At 35.8% G+C, this 22,500-nt stretch overlaps 1 protein-coding gene across 1 annotated transcript in view; it reads right to left on the bottom strand.

The window, feature by feature from the left end:
* ClC-c (chloride channel protein 3) overlaps positions 1-17,266 on the bottom strand; it is a 153,647-nt gene extending 136,381 nt beyond the window's left edge. Inside the window, exon 1 of the mRNA XM_068379251.1 lies at positions 16,871-17,266. The gene's annotated coding sequence lies outside the window, so the exon portion shown is untranslated. The remainder of the gene's footprint in view (positions 1-16,870) is intronic.
* Between the last annotated feature and the right edge of the window lie 5,234 nt (positions 17,267-22,500).

The raw sequence follows: 22,500 nt of genomic DNA, 5'->3' as shown, positions 1-22,500 counted from the left end.
TAATTCATCGAGATCAAGCATTCTTTATCCCTCTATAGATTATCAATATACATGCATAAAACATATTTATGTACAGTATATATAGCCACAACAACAACAACATTTACAAACGCAGCCTTTTTCTAGTCCATTGCATGACAAAGGCCTCAAACATGTCATTATTCATTTCTGGGGTTTGGCCTTTTTCATCACCACACTGACCACTGCGGATTGGTGATGGTTTGAGATCTGATCGCTCACAACAAACCAACCTAGTATGGGTGGCCCTGACTAGTACAGCAAATTGAGCTCCATCACATGGCCTATAAGCCACTATCTTTTGGGAACGATGGAAATCATTATAACGAAAAAAACTAAACCCCTCTCTCTCTCTCTCTCTCTCTCTCCTCTCTCTCTCTCTCTCTCTCTCTCTCTCTCTCTCTCTCTCTCTCTCCGGATGTTTAGGCCCTTCCTTTTAAACAGTTCTTTCACATAAACTTTCTTTTCTTTCTTCAAAGACTTCTACCTTCCCCCTATCTTACTGCATTAATCTCTATTCTTTTCACACAGTCAATAAATCTCAAGACACTGCCGTCTATTTCAAATTTCAATTAATTTTTTTTCTATGTATTACCACACTGCTCACTCTAAGATTTCTTCTGATGACATATCTATTACGTATACTATTCAAATTAAGAGCTTCAACCTTTTTCGTTTCGTACGTACTCAAAATCCATATATGACTTTCAGCATAGTGAGTTTACTTAGCAAATCCTTCATATCTTGATTTAAGGGTTTAAAGGTCACTCATGACAATGAGAGAGACTATGCCCTAGCAGGCCAGTGCCCTACAGACTAAGCATACATACATATGATCAGTGCCCAAGCCCTATCTCCACCCAAGCTAGGACCAGGGAGGGCCAGACAATGGCTGCTAATGACACAGCAGGGAGATCTAAAGGCTCCCCCAAACCCGCATCCCCAGCTCATGAGGATAGTGAGGTTGCATAAACAACAAAAAACTATCGAGTTTGAGGGGAATTCGATCTCCCGTCCAGCATAACGCCAGGCAGGGACGTTTCCAATAAGCTATCACAGCCCAAAGGACATTTATAAGTTTCCTATCAATATTTTACACAAACCCTGCTACTTTCTTCGCTTTTATGTGCTATGACATTTTTCTCCTAATCTGACATCATCTGTTATGACTTACTTCTAATTATCTATGCAAATCAAATGCTTCTATTTCTCCTCTATTTATATTGACTTTAATTACCTCCATCTTACTGGTTTCCACTTAAAGCGTATCGCACTGATGCTCACACTTAGAATCAGTTTTCTTTTCTTGCAAACACTTTCTAAATTTTTAACTCGTTTACGCAGTTTTGTTTGCCTAAATTAGTCAAGACAGTCAATAAAACACAATCTAGAAACAAATGCTATTCTATGTACCATAAAAATATCCATATATTTAATCTTTCGTCTTGCATCTAAATCTACTTCACAAGATGCTACACAGACACAGGAAACCCTTACCTCAACTCCATCTTACCACTCACTCTACGACATACAAATTATAACACGCTTAAGTTATTAAAACTAATGATTTTAATATCAGTGTCATAAACACTACAGTAAATCAAACTAATTTGCGTTTATCACTTTAAGGCTAAATTTTCTTCCCTTTATCAGCAACTTATATTTTCATCAGTCTTAGCCTTTGTATCATTTGAATAACGATCATATGGGCCTAAACATCCTAACACTTGTCTTCTTCCATTACTTTCATCAACAAGTTAATCCATCTACTCTGTACTAATACAATACCTCCCAAAAATGTTTACTTTTTCATACCAGTGCATATTCGTTACATATTTCTTTGGAAACCACACTATGTATTTCATAAAATTAAACATCTTTCCATGCATATTTCTATACGGCTATCTTCATTTCCATTTGCTCTAGAAAGCCTCTATAAATAAAAACTTCACCATCTCTCTCTCTCTCTCTCTCTCTCTCTCTCTCTCTCTCTCTCTCTCTCTCTCTCTCCTACAATTGCACTTAGATTACATAACATCAACTCTTTCATGCTCTTCAAATTCAGCATGTAACAAATTTACTCTCCCAGAAATATTGTTTCACTGTTAGTCCTATTCTATACACACTAACTACCATAACCTATTTTGTTTGTCCTTCTCAACCTTAGAACCTTCTTGCTCTTACAACCTTTTCTAGTCTCCCTAGACCGATGCTACATCAGCTTATCTCTGCGCCTTTTAACTACTTCTAGGACGATCAATCTATGTTCTTTTAATTCATCCCCAAGCCATCCTTTCGAAATTGTATTCCTTTGTGCCAAAGTAATCAGCTTTCTCCCGTTACATTAACATATATCGCATATTTTCCTTGTACGCTATTTAAAGCCCTTATTCAATACCCTAAAAGACGGCATTAACTTTTTTCTGTTTGTAAAGATTATGGAACTACAAAACCCAGACCTACATTAATTTAAACATTTCAATCAACCTTTTGAGTGCTCCTTCTTGATAATGAATTCTAGCTATCAAACAATTCTAAAATCTAGACGACATACCAATGCATCAGCCTGCAAATGAGTGTGTACAAAAAAAAAAAAAAAAAAAAAAAAAAAACCCTCAATGGAAACAATAAAATCAATTATCACACAAAACCAACTAACACACATTATGTATATATATATATATATATATATATATATATATATATATATATATATATATATATATATATATATATATATATATATATATATATACTGTACATAACATCAAATAGATAACAAATAAGTTTTAAATGCCACATTATGTACGTCCCTCTTCATATCAGCGACGCCTTTTCTATATACGAGAGAACATCTATAGAGTAACTATCTCAAAAGTGAAGGGATGTTCGTCAAAATGACTTCAGTCACATGTCAATGGCGTTCCAATGTGACCTTCTATTCGATGCCCGTCTCCTTATTAGAACTTTATCCTCTTAAACTTGGTGAGCTTTGCGTGAACACACAATAGAACACAAACCTCTAGTCTCAACCCTGGAGATATCACTCCGTTCTTAAATCTCTACTGGAGATATTAAAGCCTCTTAGTTATAGTTCTATTCTTTATTATAAGAATTGGTGCTAGGAGAGAGAGAGAGAGAGAGAGAGAGAACGTTTTATCTAATTCGGTCGCCAGGCTTCCGGCCGCTACTAAACTATAGTTACATAAGTTATGATCTCGGCGCCTATTGATAAACGAGTACATGAAAAATTATAGTTCGTAACATTAGTGCAATACATTTAGTCGTTGAATAACACGAATTCATGTGAATGTCGGTCTACAAATCTGGGTAGGAAACGACATAGACCTAGCCTAGCCAAAGAAAAATTAAAGATAGATTTATAAACATTGCTATTAGATCTCTCAGGGGATTTTGTTGTGAAGCAGAACATTCGACTAGGAGCACCGCCTAGATCTACGTGTAAACTCTCTAAAATATTATTATTATTATTATTAATATTATTAGCTAAGCTACAACCCTAGTTGGAAAAGCAGGATGCTATAAGCCCAAGGGCTCCAACAGGGAAAATAGCCCAGTGAGGAAAGGAAATAAGGAAAAACTACGAGAAGTTTAAGAACAATAATAATATTAAAATAATTCTTTCAAACATAATCTATAAAAACTTGAAAATAACTATAGGATAAAAACTTCAAAATAACAAGAGGAAGAAAACAAGATAGAATGGTGTGCCCGAGTGTACCCTCAAGCAAGAGATATCTAACCTAAGACAGTGGAAGACCATGGTACAGAAGCTTTGGCAATACCCAAGACTAGAGAACAATGGTTAGATTTTGGAGTGTCCTTCTCCTAGAATAGTTGCTTACCATAGCTAGAGTGTCTCTTCTACCCTTGCCAAGAGGAAAGTAGCCACTGAACCATTAAAGTGCAGTATTTAACCCCTTGGGTGAAGAAGAATTGTTTGGTAATCTCAGTGTTGTCAGATGTATGAGAAAAGAGCCGAATGTGTAACGATTGGGCCAAACTATTGTGCAGGTGTCGGCAATAATAACATGAGCCGTGACCAGAGATTGGGAGCCAATGTAATACTGTCTGGCCAGTCAAAGGACCCAATAACTCTCTAGCGGTCGTATCTCAACGGGTGGCTGGTGCAACTTCAAAAATAATAAAATGAATAATACTTTCCATGACTTTCTTTTCATCCCTTTTGATTCACTCAGATTCACCCAGGACCCACTTCTAAGTGGGTCCTGGATTCACCCATCTACATTCACGTATTTTCTTGACATGACCAAACCACTCAAACACCTCCAACGAGGCTTTAATTTACATTAAAGGTTTAAAGACCGATCATGAATGGCAGTTTCAAGGCCCAGTGACAATGCCCTACAGACTGACCATATGCACATATGATCAGCACCCAAGGAACCTCTCCACCCAGGCTGGGACCCGGGAGGGTCAGGCAATGGCTGTCGAGGACTCAACAGGTAGACCTACAGGCTGCCTCAAACCCTCCCTCCTTACCTCACAAGGATGGCAAGGTTGCAGACAATATAAGAAACTATCGAGTTTGAGCATGATTCGGACCCCAGTCTGGCGATCACCCGTTAGGATGTTTCCAATAGGTCCTAATAGTACCAGGCAAGGTCAATAATTTTTCAGAGGCTTCTTACAATCCCAACGGTTACATAAGCCGGTGAGGAACTTGGTGGAGTAACGAGAACTTTGGGTGTAGAGGATATGCCCCCGTAAATCTTGATGAAATCGTTGGTAGCAGGGTGAGTGATGTGTTTTCGGTTATTACTCCTGATACAAAAAAAATCTTCTTACTGCACTGTAATTGTTCAGTGGCCCCTTTACTCTTTGTAAGGGTAAAAAAAGGCTCTTTAGCTATCGCAAGCAGCTCTTCTAGGAGAAGGACACTCCAACATCAAACCATTGTTCTCTAATTTTGGGTAGTGCCATAGCCTCTGTACCATGGTCTTCCACTGTCTTGGATTATTGTTCTCTTGCTTGAGGGTACACTCGGGCACACTATTCAATCTTGTTTCTCTTCCTCTTGTTTTGTTAAAGTTTTTATAGTTTATATAGGAGATATTTATTTTAATGTTGTTGCTCTTCTTAAAATATTTAACTTTTCTTTGTTTCCTTTCCTCATTGAACTATTTTCCCTGTTGGAGCCCCTGGGCTTAAAGCACCCTGCTTTTCCAACTAGCTTAGAAAATAATAATAATAATAATAATAATAATAATAATAATAATAATAATAATAATAATAATAAAGCTTGGCGAATAATCTTACTGGAATTAGTATGGACCGGCAGGGGTCACTTGCCTTAGTTAGATAGGCACTGCGCATCACACGGAACTGGGTATCCATTGATGAATTTAGGTAATGAATCCTCTATGGATTTGCTGATGGTGATGATGATGCCCATGCAGTACAACCATTCTTTCAAAATGGCGTCAAAGTAATGTCATTATAATGCTGCGTCTTTGGCCGGGACTCGAACCCAGGTTCTCCGGCAGCAGGGTTAAGAGTGCAATCATCTCACTCCGAAGCTTATCCAGGTGACATGAGTCACAGTAGCGTAATCATAGCAGATGCAAATATAAGAAATTGCGTTAAATTAAAAGCAAATCATTGAGCTGTTTTAGCAATGACTTGAAGATCCCATTATCGACAGAAGGAAATTTGTCGACGACCAGAAGGACTTTTAAATATATTTAAAGGACCATGAGGACACACTCGAAATTATTTCCCTAATGAGGACCGACGACTAAACAATCACTTATAATATTTTGATTCTGATTTACATCGATTTGGTTAAGATCTTTTTAAATACTGTACAAGCGCATGTCTATTATTATTATTATTATTATTATTATTATTAATTGCTAAGCTACAATCCTAGTTTGAAAAGCAAGATGCTATAAGCCAAGGGGCTCCAACAGGGAAAATACCTCAGTGAGAAAAGGAAACAAGAAAAATTAAAATATTTTAAGAACAGTAACATTAAAATAAATATCTCCTATATAAACTATAAAAACTGTAACAAAACAAGAGGAAGATAAATAAGATAGCATAGTGTGCCCGAGTGTACAATCAAGCAAGAGAACTATAACCCAAGACAGTGATATAGAATAGTTATGCAAATACTGCAAAATAATAAAATATAAATGTATTTATATAATAAAAAGATAAAATAAAACCTTTAAGGCGTTCTAATGGAGGATAAGACTCCTGGCGTCTGCATACCAAAGACTTAGGATATGTTGGCTACATCAGTCACGGTCTAGGTAAATTACCTAGACCTAGACCGTGGGATCAGTCACGCCACCTGATATTCAAGGCAGGCCACTCATCATTTCGCTTCATCGCTGAAGACATTTAATCCTCGGTAACATTAAATTTATAATCATTATTATATTTGCTAAGTTAGAGTTCTCTTGCTTGAGGGTACACTCGAGCACACTATTCTATCTTGTTTCTCTTCCTCTTCGTTTGTTAAAGTTTTTATAGTTTATATGAGATATTTATTTTGATGTTGTTACTCTTCTTAAGCTATTCTATTTTCCTTTTTTCCTTTCCTCACTGGGCTATTTTCCCTGTTGGAGCCTCTGGGCTTATAGCATCCTGCTTTTCCAACTAGGGTTGTAGCTTAGCAAGTAATAATAATAATAATAATAATAATAATAAGCTACAACCCTAAATGGAAAATCAGGATAATATAAGCCTAAGGACTCCAACAGGGAAAACTGCTCAGTGAGGAAAGGAAACGAAGAAAAATAAAATATTTTAAGAACTGTAACATTAAAATAAATACTTCCTATATAAACTATATAAACTTTAACAAAACAAGAGGAAGAGAAATTAGATAGAATAGTGTGCCCGAGTGTACCCTCAAACAAGAGAATTTTTCAGTGGCCCTATTATTATTAGAATTTTACTCTTTTTAATTATTAGGGTCTTTTTTTAATTTCTAATTTTTAGGATTTTACTCTTTTTTATTTGTAATTGTTAGAATTTTACTCTTTTTTATTTGTAATTGTTAGAATTTTACCCTTTTAAATTTAATATGTAATTGTTAGAATTTTACCCTTTTAAATTTAATATGTAATTGTTAGAATGGTACCCTTTTTAATTTGTAATTGTTAGAATTTTACCCTTTTAAATTGTTAGATTCTTTTTGATTTTTGATTGTTAAAATTTTACCCCTTTTTATTTGTTAGAATCTTTTTAATTTTTAATTGTTAGAATTTTACCCCTTTTAATTATTAGAATTTTACCCCTTTTAATTATTAGAATTTTTTAAATTCTAATTGTTATAATTTTACCGTTTTTAATTGTTAGAATCTTTTTAATTTTTTCATTGTTAGAATCTTTTTAATTTTTACATTGTTAGAATTTTGCCCTCTTTAATTATGAGAATCTGTTTAATCCTTAATTGTTAGAATCTTTTTAATTTTTAATTACTAGAATCTTATCTTTCAATTATTAAGGGTTCTCCATCTGTATATACATTAAAACATGATCTGAACTAATATTTTTTATTATCATTACTATCATCACGTGAAGGGGCAAAACTAAGAATCTTGAAAAATGATTGTACGATGAAGATAAAAAATACTAAAATGCGTAACAAGGGTAAGTAAGGCCAAGAATGTATAGGCCTTTTCGTGTGATTGACCTATCAGGACTATTACGCTATTAGGAAAATGGTTTATAGGTTTTAAGGGTAGAATAAAAAAAGAGCTTTCCAAATTCTCTCATTAAATACTATGCCCCGACTCTTTTTGAAGTTTTAAATCAATTAACACATTTAAAAATAAACAAATTAACATAGGCCTAGTTCAAAATAAACAAAGAAATTCACACACATTTAATACAGAATTGAATAAACTAACCTCAACTACCTTTTCACTGATATTAACACATTTAAAAATAAACAAATTAACATAGGCCTAGTTAAAAATAAACAAAGAAAATCACACACACTGAATACAGAATTCAATAAACTAACCTATGAGTTAAGGTTTTAAAGGTTTAAACTTTTCCTCAAAAAGTGGATTAATTTAATTGAGGGCGTTATCGAACGCTCTTTATCTGAAGCCTTCGGGGGTCTTATCTGTTTCACAGTGATAGCAAGAATTCACCCTCTAAACGGGTAGGCGAATATGAGGCTATTATAGGGGATGGCATAACAACTTAAGTTTTATAGAACCACCATAAAGCGCCTGATTTTCCAACTGGGGTTGTAGCTAATAATAATAATAATAATAATAATAATAATAATAATAATAATAATAATAATAATAATAATAATAATAACAACAACAAATGCCTGCCAGGACAAACACCTAAGACATGTCAAATCGTGTCTGGGGTTTGGCCAGATTTCATCACCACGCTAGCCAATTTGGTGATGGTTGTAGATTTTAGTCTGATTGGTCACAGCAAACCAAACTAGTATGGGTTGCCAGGGGATATGCAAACAGTTTCACTTTAACCACCATAATAATAATCATCAAATCCCCTTTCATAAAATTACTCTATGTCTGTATCAAGTTCAGATAAAAATAAAAAAGAAAAATGTAAAAAAAATAATAATAATAACCGAGATGCTTACGGTAACTTAATTACTTTACAACGTCACTATAAGCCATGATAAACAACTAGTTTTATAGTAATGAATGGAAATCTGTTTACATAATTATTCTGTACAGAAAAAGAGTAGGCCTATTATTTTTTGTTTCTTTTTAAATAACCTTTCAATTGTTCACATTATTATTATTATTATTATTACTATCCAAGCTACAACCCTAATTGGAAAAGCAAGATGCTATAAGCCCAGGGGCTCCAATAGGGAAAAATAGCCCAATGAGGAAAGGAAATAAGGAAATAAATAACTGAAGAGAACAAATTAACAATAAATCATTCTAAAAAAAGTAATGTCAAAAGAGATATATCATATATAATCTATTAACAACGTCAACAACAAAAATGTCATATATAAACTATAAAAAGACTCATGTCCGTCTGGTCAACAAAAAAGCATTTGCTCCAACTTTGAACTTTTGAAGTTCTACTGATTCAACAACCCGATTAGGAAGATCATTCCACAACTTGGTAACAGCTGTAATAAAACTTCTAGAGTACTGCGTAGTATTGAGTCTTATGATGGAGAAGGCCTGGCTATTAGAATTAACTGCCTGCCTAGTATTACGAACAGGATAGAATTGTCCAGGGAGATCTGAATGTAAAGGATGGTCAGAGTTATGAAAAATCTTATGCAACATGCATAATGAACTAATTGATCGACGGTGCCAGAGATTAATATCTAGATCAGGAATAAGAAATTTAATAGACCGTAAGTTTCTGTCCAACAAATTAAGATGAGAATCAGCAGCTGAAGACCAGACAGGAGAACCATACTCAAAACAAGGTAGAATAAAAGAATTAAAACACTTCTTCAGAATAGATTGATCACCGAATATCTTAAAAGACTTTCTCAATAAGCCAATTTTTTGTGCAATTGAAGAAGACACAGACCTTATATGTTTCTCAAAAGTAAATTTGCTGTCAAGAATCACGCCTAAAATTTTGAAAGAGTCATACAAATTTAAAGAAACATTATCAATACTGAGATCCGGATGTTGAGGAGCCACCGTCCTTGACCTACTTACAATCATACTTTGAGTTTTGTTAGGATTCAACTTCATACCCCATAATTTGCACCATGAACTAATTTTAGCTAAATCTCTATTAAGGGATTCACCAACCCCAGATCTACATTCAGGGGATGGAATTGATGCAAAGAGAGTAGCATCATCTGCATATGCAACAAGCTTATTTTCTAGGCCAAACCACATGTCATGTGTATATAGTATGAAAAGTAATGGGCCAAGAACACTACCCTGTGGAACACCGGATATCACATTCCTATACTCACTATGGTGCCCATCAACAACAACTCTTTGAGATCTACTACTTAAAAAATCAATAATAATGCTAAGAAACGACCCACCCACTCCCAACTGTTTCAGTTTGAAAACAAGGGCCTCATGATTAACACGGTCAAAGGCAGCACTAAAATCAAGGCCAATCATACGAACTTCCCGACCACAATCAAGGGATTTCTGTACTGCATTGGAGATTGTAAGAAGGGCATCACATGCTCCAAGGCCTTTCCGAAAACCAAATTGCAAACTAGGGAATAGATGATTACCTTCAGCAAACCTATTAAGACGTTTTACCAGAAGACGTTCAAAAACTTTAGATAATATGGGAGTTATGGAAATTGGGCGGTAATCAGTGGGACTTGAGCTACCACAAACACATTTACATAGAAGAGTAACATTACCAATTCTCCAACAAGTGCTAAAAGCTCCTCTTCTTGCTAACTTGCGTAAAATAACAGATAACTTTGGAGCTAAGAAATCTGCTGTCTTTATAAAAAACAAAGGAAAAATACCATTAGGGTCTACACCTCCATAAGCATCAAGGTCCATCAACAGAGCTTTAATCTCACGAGATCGAAAAGCTAAACTAGTTAGTTTAGCCTCAGGAAAACAGGAATGAGGAAGTTCAAGTTTTTCATTACTCTGTTTACTGTCAAAAACATCAGCCAAAAGGGTTGCCTTTTCCTTTGGACAGTGAGTGACTGAGCCATCTGGTTTAAGTAAAGGAGGAACTGTTGCATCTACACCAAGGAGTGCAGATTTAAGGGTAGACCACCATTTATGTTCCTGCGTTGTACCAGAGAGGGTTTCTTTTATGATTAAATTGTACTCCTTTTCAGTTGAGGCATAAACTCTCTGAGCAAAAGCTCGAAGCTGAGTATAGTTGTTCCAGGTCAAATCTGATCTGTTACCCTTCCAAAGGTGATAGGCCTCCTGCTTCTCCAAATAAGCACGTCTACAATCATCATTGAACCACGGTTTGTCCTTCATTCGGTACCTTAGCACACGAGAAGGGATACGCCTATCAATTATGTTGACTAGATTCTCATTCAAAGGGACAACAGGATCTACACTATTATATAATTGTGACCAATTCAAGCACAAAAGATCATGCAAAATCCCATTCCAGTCTGCTTGGGATTTCATATAAATTTTACAAGAATATGATATATCAGGGACAGGCTGCTCAGTCTTCACTAATAATGAAATCAAGGCATGATCAGAAGTCCCGACTGGAGAACCAACCTTACTAGTTATAACGCCAGGGGAGTCAGTGTATACGAGGTCCAAGCAATTACCAGACCTGTGAGTAGCTTCATTTATGATTTGCTCACAGCCTGATTCTGAGGCAAAGTCTAAAGCTCTTAAGCCATGGCGATCGGTAGGAGAGATAGAACTCAACCACTCCCTATGGTGAGCATTAAAATCACCAACAAAGACAAACGAAGCCTTTCTATCATCTTCTTGTATCTTAGCCATAATGGTAAGAAGACAATCAAAGATAGAATCATCCATGTCTAGATTCCGGTAGATTGAACACAAATAAAAGTTGTTATGCCTGCCACAAACTTTTATTACCTGAATCTCATGACATCCACATTGATAGGAGGACTTATGAGAAGCAGGGTACTCGGTCCTAATATACACCGCCATTCCCCTGGCCCTAGGAATGGAATCACGTTTCAACATTATTGGCTTCTTAAAACCAGTTATAAGGAGCTCAGATGAGTGCCTCATATTAGAAACCAAAGTTTCTGAGCACAAAAGAATATCATACTGTCTGGACGCAACTGTGAGGTCTCGGATATTTGCATGAAGACCACGAATATTGCAATACAGAAGACGACATTGACGAAATCTAGGACGTACTGGTCCCGGATTTTGCTCAATGTCTCCAGACAGCATAAGAATTAATAGAAATAAAAAAGAGACATCATACTTAAAAACTAGATTAACAAGAATTAAAACAAAAACAATATGTACAGAATAATAATAAAAGTGATTGATGATATCCATAGACAATAGTAAAGAGTCGGAAAAACTGGTCAACATGGAGGAGCCGATACACCATGCAAGGCTAAGTACCCTCCAGGATAGCCACTTCAACTGAAGGGAGGACAGTAAGGATGGTTTTGAGAAGAAAAAATCAGAAAAAGGAAAAGACAACCTCTTGATAAACCACCAGGCATCCATGGCCCTTCTATTAAGCCTGCCCAACACACCATTTCAAAAAAACAAGAGGAAGAAAAAAAAATAAGATAGAATAGTGTGCCCGAGTGTACCCTCAAGCAAGAGAACTCCAACCCAAGACAGTGGAAGACCATGGTACAGAGGCTATGGCACTACCCAAGACTAGAGGACAATGGTTTAATTTTGGAGTGTCCTTCTCCTAGAAGAGCTGCTTACCATAGCTAAAGAGTCTCTTCTACCCTTACCAAGAGGAAAGTACACTGAACAAATTGCAGTGCAGTAAATTAACCCCTTGGTGAAGAAGTGTTAAGTATCTCATTGTTGTCAGATGTATGAGGAAAGACGAGAATATGTAAAGAATAGGCCAGACTATTCCGTGTAAGTGTAGGCAAAGAAAAAATAAGCCGTGACTAGAGAGAGGGGTCCAATGTAATACTGTCTGGCCAGTCAAAGGATCCAATACCTCTCTAGTGGTAGTATCTCAACGGGCGGCTGGTGCCCTGGCCAACCTACTACTACCTGACAAATAATGTTTACGTGGTACATACATAAACAACTTCCAAAATAGTGATGATGATTAATAGTCTACCAGCTGAATACATTCTAGATCTACTTAAGCTTTTTTGGATTATTTTATTTTTCCTGTTTTCTTTCCTTACTGGGCTATTTTCCCTGTTGGGGGCCCCCGGGCGTATAGCATCCTGCTTTTCCAATTCGGGTTGTAGCTTAGCACGTAATAATAATAATAATAATAATAATAATAATCGAGCTAATAACAGCCATAAAAGTAAAGCCTCAATACTGCGATCAAGTAAAATAGCCATTACAAGTTGGACGAATAATAGAAGCAAATTTCCTGTTGGGTATTTATCTCCCGTGAACTTGATAATTACACAACTGGGAACCCTTCTTACCGGTCGGGAAAGCCCAAGTATCATTAGAAAATAATGAAAAAATTATAATCGATCGTATTTTTCGATTTAAAAGATATGGATACCTAAAATGGACGAGCATCTTAAAAACAAGACAAAATTGGTATCTTCATGAAAAATTACAATACTACAGAATTATAATCACTCCCTTGGAGAACATCATTAGATTTTTTTTAAATGGAACCTTCAAGAATTAAGTACTTTACACTAATATTTTATATCAATTTCCTATAACAGCATTGGCTAAAAATGCTTTTACTACCGGCATAACCTTTATCTAAGGGCTGCTTTTCTAGTCCAATACTATCCTCTCTACAGGACAATAACAGTTATTTTAACCTTCACCAACTTTGTTGCGAAGGTTATGTTTTAATAGACGTATTTGTGTATGTGTCGATCCGTGTGTTTGTGATTCGCATAACTCAAAAACTATTGGACCCAATATCATAAAATTTGGTGGTATGGTTTGTTATGATTCAAGAACAATTTGAGTAGATTTTGGGAGTGATTTGGCCATAGCTCAAGGCCAAGATCGTGAAAAGGTTAAAAATTAATAAAAAACTTAAACACTATTAGACCGAATCTCAATAAATTTTGGGGGATGATTGGCCATGATCCAACGACAATTTAATTAGATTTTGGGAGTGACTGGATCAAAAGTCAAGGCTATGGTCACGAAAAGGCCAAAGACGTCTTTTGCCATATCGTGGTCAATTTAGACATGATTTGCAAAACTACTTCCAAAATGTGCATAATTCAATTTTCTATCTCATGATATACAACATGATATAGTGATGTCATTACCTTTGTTTACTTATGTTTGTGTTTGTGATTCGCATAACTCAAAAACTATTTGACACAATCTCAAGAAATTTGGGGGATGATTGGCCATGATCCAACGACAATTTGATTAGATTTTGGGAGTGATTGGGTCAAAAGTCAAGGCCAGGGTCATGAAAAGGTTAAAAACTAATGACAAAACTCATAAACTAATAGACCCAATCATATGAAATTTGGTGGGATAATTGGCCATGATCCAAGAACAATTTGATTAGACTTTGGGAGTGATTGGGTCAAAAGTCAAGATCACGAAAACTTTTTCTTTTTTGCCATATCGTAGCTAATTTTTATCTGATTTGCATGAAACTAGTGCCAAAATGTGCATAATTCAATTGCCAACCTTGTGATATACAATAACATATAGCGATGCCATTAACTTTGTATATGTATGTGTGTGTGTGTATGTTTGTTTGTGATTCTCATAACTCAAAAACTATTTGACCGAATCTCATGAAAATTAGTGCGACGATTGTCCAAGATCCAAGGACAATTTGATTAAATTTTGGGAGTGGCTGGGTCAAAAGTCAAATTCAAGGTCACAAAAAGGTCAAAGAAGTGTTTTGCCAAATCGTGGCTAAATTTGATCTGATTTGCATGAAACGGGTGTCAAAATGACCATAATTCATTTGCCCATCTTGGGGTATACAATACGATATAGTGATGGTATTACCATTATTTACTTATTTGTTTATGATTCGCCTAACTCATAAAACCATTTGATCTAATCTCATAAAATTTGGTGAAATGATTGGTCATTACCCAAGGGCAATTTGATTAGATTTTGGAAGTGATTAGGTCAAAGATCAAAGTAACTAACAGGTAAAAAACGACTTATTACTATTTCGGGGTCAATTCCTATCCGATTTGCATGAAACTAGTGTCAAAATGTGCATAATCCAATTGCCTGACTTGAAGTATACATGATAGAAACAAAGGTATGCGCTCTACCGAGTGCCCATTCTAGTATCTTATGTATTCCAAGGCATTCTACATTTCACACCATATATTGATCGTTTATTGTTAAATCCACATTATCGAAACATTTAGAACACACGAAAGTCTTCAGTTTAGTCTCGAAAGCTTTAATATTATCAGTCTTTCGGATGTCCAGTGGTAGCTTATTGTACAGTCTTGGGGCCACACATTTGAAAGCTCTAGAACCTACAGTAGATATATATCTTGGTTCCATTACTCTGAAACCATCTGTAACTATTGTTGTGTCAACACGATTTGTTGGCTGCACAATATGTAGCAATTTTCTTAGACATTTTGGGCGTCCGGTTCTGATAACTTGATGGGTAATTGTACATATCTTTAACTCAATTTTTGCTTTAATAAGCAGCAAATGTAAATCATTTAGTATAGAAGTGATCCTTTCTCGGGTGGAGTACCTTTTACCAGGGTTGCTCCTCTGTTTATTGTTTCGTAATTGCTTAAGTTGCAATTTTATTAGATTGTGGTAGATGATGTTACATTAGGTTGGGTAGTTCATGGGTCAAACTATTTGCAGACGATACAAAAGTTTACTTCATAAATGATATAGACGACACTAGTGAAACTCTAACCGAAATTAAATGAAACTAAAATTGAGTTTATGATGATTGGAATGAAAAACAGCCTAAGAAAAGGTAAACTTATGATAAACTGTGTTAATACCCGGATAGACTACTGTAACTCCCTAATTTACACCAAAATCTACCTAAAGTGCAACTTAAGAAATTACAAAACAAAATTAACAGAAGAGCAAGACTGATAAAAGGTGTCCCACCCCGAGAAAGTATCACTTCTATTCTAATTGATTTACACTGACTGCTTATTACAGCAAGAATAGGGTTTAAAATATGTACAATAACTCATCAAGTTATCTGAACCGGACGTCAAAAATATTTAGGGGAATTGTTACATAATGTGCAGAGAGAGAGAGAGAGAGAGAGAGAGAGAGAGAGAGAGAGAGAGAGAGAGAGAGAGAGAGAGAGAGATAATACATGCAATGGGTGTAATGAACCTCTGATTAATCCAAATACGCTTGAAAACCTCAAGATGAATTAATTACAGCGAAGCAAGCATTCAGAGAGAGAGAGAGAGAGAGAGAGAGAGAGAGAGAGAGAGAGAGAGAGAGAGAGAGAGAGAGAGAGATGCAATGTGTTTAATGAACCTCTGATTACTCCAAGCACGCCCGATAACCCTTGATGAATTAATAACAACGAAGCAAGCATTGAGAGAGAGAGAGAGAGAGAGAGAGAGAGAGAGAGAGAGAGAGAGAGAGAGAGAGAGAGAGTACATGCAATGGGTGTGATGAGCATTATTAACTCCAAACACGCCTGAAACCGAAGATGAATAACAGCAAAGCAAGATATATCAACTTGAACATCATTAGGCCTAGGCTACAAAATTCGTACTTTCTATGCAGAATAATATCATTCACTGACTTATTTCACTCCAAAAATTATACTACAAACTGCTTCTCCAACGAGGTATGCAAACCTCGATATATAGAACACTCTCATAAACCGACATGTTATTGCAATAGGTCCATTATTCACTTAACGCTTGCACAACTTAACCCACTATCCAAAGTGAAAAAAAAAGACATTCTGTATTGTACAGCATACAGTCTTATGTCAATTCAACGTTAAATGGATACAATTAAAGGATATTACCCACACTTTGTATTTTATAGTTTATTCAGCTAAATTTACGCAATCCACAAAAGAAATTTGGTCATAATGCAACAGTTATGACAAGCATTGCAAACAACTACCATGTAATACACGTAAACAATTTAGCATAATTCAAAGAAAGGAAGTTTCACTTTAACATAAAACACATTCAATGTTCTCATTGTTCTTGTGAGTGTAATTAGCAATGTTATTGTCAATTTTATTCAATAATTTTTAACAATTAACTGCATTAAAATATTAAACTTACCAATAGACAAAATTCCAGTGAAACGTTATCTTTAGGCCAGACCTTGTCAAGACTAATCTCCAATTTAATGGACGAAGAAAGTTAGTCTGCTTCTATGCGTTGGTATTGATTTAAGCCCAATCATAGCGTAAAAAACGTTATAATATGACGTGAGAATGTTGTTTTATAATATAAATAATCCACTATAAGGCAATGAAAACACTAAAGCACAGTATGTTAGCAATGGTAATCACAGGACTCCATTATCTTTTGTTGTTGATTTCTATATGTATTTTCCATAGCATGAATTGTGGGTATTTTGTATCCAAAACTAATTAAATTCACGAATCCAACATATTTCAAGTTAAGAACACAAAACACTCAGGACTGAAGAAGACTTTGCAGCCAGTCACAACCAATGTCAGTTACTGAATGACATTCAATGACGACTGGGCAGTGTAAAAATCCCTAAAACTCGTGGTAAAAAAATCCCCCAAACAACCAAAAAATCCCCATTTCCACAAAAATATTTTCTTCTGATCCTTTAGGCTTTACTAATATAGAAATCACTAACTATACTTCATGTAAGTGCAAGCAAACTAATTGCAACAATATGAGGATTTACTCATCTTTGTTTCTCCTTCATAGAAATTTGTTCACAATATCCCCATCAGACACCCAAAATCTCCAAATCTAGGGATAAATCTCCATATCTGGCAACACTGAGTCCAGGGTTGCCAGTTTGGCCTTTTTTCAGGCCACAAAACCTCAAATTTGGCCTTTTTCTTTTAATTTGGTTGGCCTTTAGTAATATGAAAAAAAGGTGGTTCTTAAATACTATATATTTGGCCCTTTTCTACTAATGGGTTGGCCTTTTAAAGCTTCTGTTGATTAGAAGTTGGCCTTTTTTCATTTAGAAAACCTGGCAATCTGAATGAGTCGAAGTTGCCAAACTCGCCACACGTGATGTCTCAGCTCCTTCACCAGCAGAAATATTCACCCAACTCCCTTCCCCCAGTCATGGGTCTTCCCCTATCCTATGTCTCGAGTAAACAAATATCCCCTGTTTCCCCCCACACTATCCCCTTTCACTCCCTCCACTAGTCTGGGTTCCTTTCCCCTAATAATCGTTCTACATTTCGCCTCTTGTAGCCTTACTTTGTTCAAGTTCGTCGTTAATTCTCTTGCATTCCCAAAATAAGTTTACTGCATAAAAAATGCAAAGCTTCTAAGCTTATACTTATTACTGCATTTAAGTTTTTTTTACCTTTACCATTAACAACATTATTAATGGAAATCTCAATCATTACTTTTATCACATTTTACCTTGACATCAGTTATAAGGAGTTTTGAAATGCACCGAGTGGCGAAATTGCTAACAGGAATTGAAATAATGAAGAGAGAGTTGGAGGAGAAAGAAGACCGACCGAATAGGAAAGAGAAGGACCTGAATGAAGATATTTAATTTGTTGTGACACACACACACACACACACACACACACACACACACACACACACACACACACACACACACACAAAATCTTAGAAAATATTATTTTCCCACGAGGTTCTACATTACTCAATCCTTAAGTAGTGAAAAAATACTACTATATATAGGGAAAATATTATATCTTATCCGTAATTTTATCATATAAAGCATAAACTTTTATCATATAAATGAAGTACTGTACATAAAAAATGCTCTTTTTTAGGCCTAATAAGTTCCTATTAACTGGTATAGAAGCAAGAACCTATGCTGTAACAAATTGTTATTGTTGTTTTTTGAGCGTAATGAACCAACCTGCAAACTTTGTATTATTATTATTATTATTATTATTATTATTATTATTATTATTATTATTATTATTATTATTATTATTTGCTGAGCAATTTCGGAAGCTAAGTGAAATTGAAGAGTGCAGAACAATTTGAAAGTGTAGATGATGCCATAGACTTACTGAATGGAACTTTCCATACAGCAGGCGTTAATTCAATTCCCGAAACCACAACCCTAGTTGGAAAAGCAGGATGCTATAAGCCCTATAAAAACTTCAAAGGAAAATTAGAGGAAGAGAAATAGGATATAAGGACAAATTGCCAATACAATAAGCAATTTTAATCATGCAATTGGCAACGGGAGTTTTCTCAACTTATTTTTGGAAAAGTTAGTTTTCTTCAGAAGCATATTTTACGTTATTTTTAGTATGCTCCAGTTATCCTGTTTTATATTTTCTATGTAGGCCTACAGTAGTTCTAACCCAAGCAATTATTTTCTTTTTTTTATCAAATTATAAAAAATACAGGAAATATGGCATTATAGCTTAATAAACCAATACTGCCCATTAACAGACGAGCAGCTATATGCTGAGATTAGGTTGCCAAAACTGATGATAGTAACACGAGCAGCTTAGCTGAGATTATGTTGCCAAAACTGATGATAGTAACACGAGCAGATATATGCTGAGATTAGGTTGTCAAAACTGATGATAGTAACACGAGCAGATATATGCTGAGATTAGGTTGTCAAAACTGATGATAGTAACACGAGCAGATATATGCTGAGATTAGGTTGTCAAAACTGATGATAGTAACACGAGCAGCTTAGCTGATATTAGGTTGCCAAAACTGATGATAGTAACACGAGCAGATATATGCTGAGATTAGGTTGTCAAAACTGATGATAGTAACACGAGCAGATATATGCTGATATTAGGTTGTCAAAACTGATGATAGTAACACGAGCAGCTTAGCTGAGATTAGGTTGCCAAAACTGATGATAGTAACACGAGCAGCTATATGCTGAGATTAGGTTGCCAAAACTGATGATAGTAGCACGAGCAGCTATATGCTGAGATTAGGTTGCCAAAATTGATGATAGTAACACGAGCAGCTATATGCTGAGATTAGGTTGCCAAAACTGATGATAGTAACACGAGCAGCTATATGCTGAGATTAGGTTGCCAAAACTGATGATAGTAAGACGAGCAGATATATGCTGAGATTAGGTTGCCAAAACTGATGATAGTAACACGAGCAGCTATATGCTGAGATTAGGTTGCCAAAACTGATGATAGTAACACGAGCAGCTATATGCTGAGATTAGGTTGCCAAAACTGATGATAGTAACACGAGCAGCTATATGCTGAGATTAGGTTGCCAAAACTGATGATAGTAACACGAGCAGCTATATGCTGAGATTAGGTTGCCAAAACTGATGATAGTAAGACGAGCAGATATATGCTGAGATTAGGTTGCCAAAACTGATGATAGTAACACGAGCAGCTATATGCTGAGATTAGGTTGCCAAAACTGATGATAGTAACACGAGCAGCTATATGCTGAGATTAGGTTGCTAAAACTGATGATAGTAAGACGAGCAGATATATGCTGAGATTAGGTTGCCAAAACTGATGATAGTAACACGAGCAGCTTAGCTGATATTAGGTTGCCAAAACTGATGATAGTAACACGAGCAGCTATATGCTGAGATTAGGTTGCCAAAACTGATGATAGTAAGACGAGCAGATATATGCTGAGATTAGGTTGCCAAAACTGATGATAGTAACACGAGCAGATATATGCTGAGATTAGGTTGCCAAAACTAATGATAGTAAGGCGAGCAGATATATGCTGAGATTAGGTTGCCAAAACTGATGATAGTAAGACGAGCAGATATATGCTGAGATTAGGTTGCCAAAACTGATGATAGTAACACGAGCAGCTTAGCTGATATTAGGTTGCCAAAACTGATGATAGTAACACGAGCAGCTATATGCTGAGATTAGGTTGCCAAAACTGATGATAGTAAGACGAGCAGCTATATGCTGAGATTAGGTTGCCAAAACTGATGATAGTAAGACGAGCAGCTATATGCTGAGATTAGGTTGCCAAAACTGATGATAGTAACACGAGCAGCTATATGCTGAGATTAGGTTGCCAAAACTGATGATAGTAACACGAGCAGCTATATGCTGAGATTAGGTTGCCAAAACTGATGATAGTAACACGAGCAGCTATATGCTGAGATTAGGTTGCCAAAACTGATGATAGTAACACGAGCAGCTATATGCTGAGATTAGGTTGCCAAAACTGATGATAGTAACACGAGCAGATATATGCTGAGATTAGGTTGCCAAAACTGATGATAGTAAGACGAGCAGATATATGCTGAGATTAGGTTGCCAAAACTGATGATAGTAACACGAGCAGCTTAGCTGAGATTAGGTTGCCAAAACTGATGATAGTAACACGAGCAGCTTAGCTGAGATTAGGTTGCCAAAACTGATGATAGTAACACGAGCAGATATATGCTGAGATTAGGTTGCCAAAACTGATGATAGTTACTATCATCAGTTTTGGCAACCTAATCTCAGCATATAGCTGCTCGTCTGTTAATAGACACGTATTGGTTTATCAAGCTATGATGCCACATTTCCTGTATTTTTTATAATTTGATAAAAAGAAAATAATTGCTTGGGTTTATAAATACTGGAGGCCTACATAGAATATACAAAACAGAATAACTGGAGCATACTACAAAAAACCGGGAAATAAGTAAATTGTGAATATGGTGAGAAAGTGGTAATTTGTTCATATATCTTATTTCTCATCCTCTAATTTTCATTTGAGGTTTTTATAGTTAACATATAAAATATCTATTTTAATGTGTTTACTGTTCTTAAAATATTCTATTTTGATTGTTCATATTACTTCTCTTGCAGTTTATTTCTTTCCTTGTTTCCTTTCCTCACTGGGCTAATTTTCCCTGATGGAGTCCTTGGACTTATAGCATCCTGCTTTTCCAACGTCTTATCGACACCTGCAACGCATACGATAATGAACATGACATAATCTATAACGAATCGAAGACACAGTGCATGTCTGTTCTTCCTAGAGCGCTCCGATTCGCAGAAGATCCACATATTTTCCTCCAAAACCATCAGCTAGAATTTGTCAATGATTTTCCTTACCTAGGTCACATCATTACGAAAGATTTAAAAGACACACCTGACATTGAAAACAGGCGACGTAAATTGTGTTGTCTAGGGAACATGGTAACGAGAAGATTTGCCTTCTGCCGCCAAGATATAAAAACACTCCTATTTCAAACCTATTGCTATAACGTATACGGCTGCTCGCTATGGGCAAACTATACACGAGAATCGATGAGACGTATCACAGTCATTCACAATGATATCCTAAGGCGCCTCACCAATACCCCGAGGCACCATTCAGCTTTAGCGATGTTTGTTGAAAATAGACTGGATAACCTAAAAACCATCATTCGTCGCTCTATAGTAAGTCTCACCTCCCGCCTACGATCTAGTGAAAATCCCCTAATTCAAAATGTGCTTGCAAGTGCAGCGAGAATAAAATCCAAAATGTGGGAAACCTGGAATACGGAAGCGTCAGTACAATGAATTGTATTCACTAATATCTGATAGTGTGGCCATGCCAAATCTTCATCACTAAATAACTTTGGTATGATACCCAGTAATGTTATGATAACGTGTTTTATTATGTTACATCTTTGTTGTCTAGATGTCCTGTATTTCCTTCACACCACCTGCTCAGTGACTAGATTTTTTTTCCTGCCTCCCCCAGTGTTCTTTCATTATTCAAGCAATTTCTGTTCCAACATATTTATCATT

Source organism: Palaemon carinicauda, chromosome 8 (genome assembly GCF_036898095.1).
Source record: "Palaemon carinicauda isolate YSFRI2023 chromosome 8, ASM3689809v2, whole genome shotgun sequence".
Classification (NCBI taxonomy): domain Eukaryota; kingdom Metazoa; phylum Arthropoda; class Malacostraca; order Decapoda; family Palaemonidae; genus Palaemon; species Palaemon carinicauda.
This window is presented reverse-complemented; position numbering and strand designations above follow the sequence as displayed.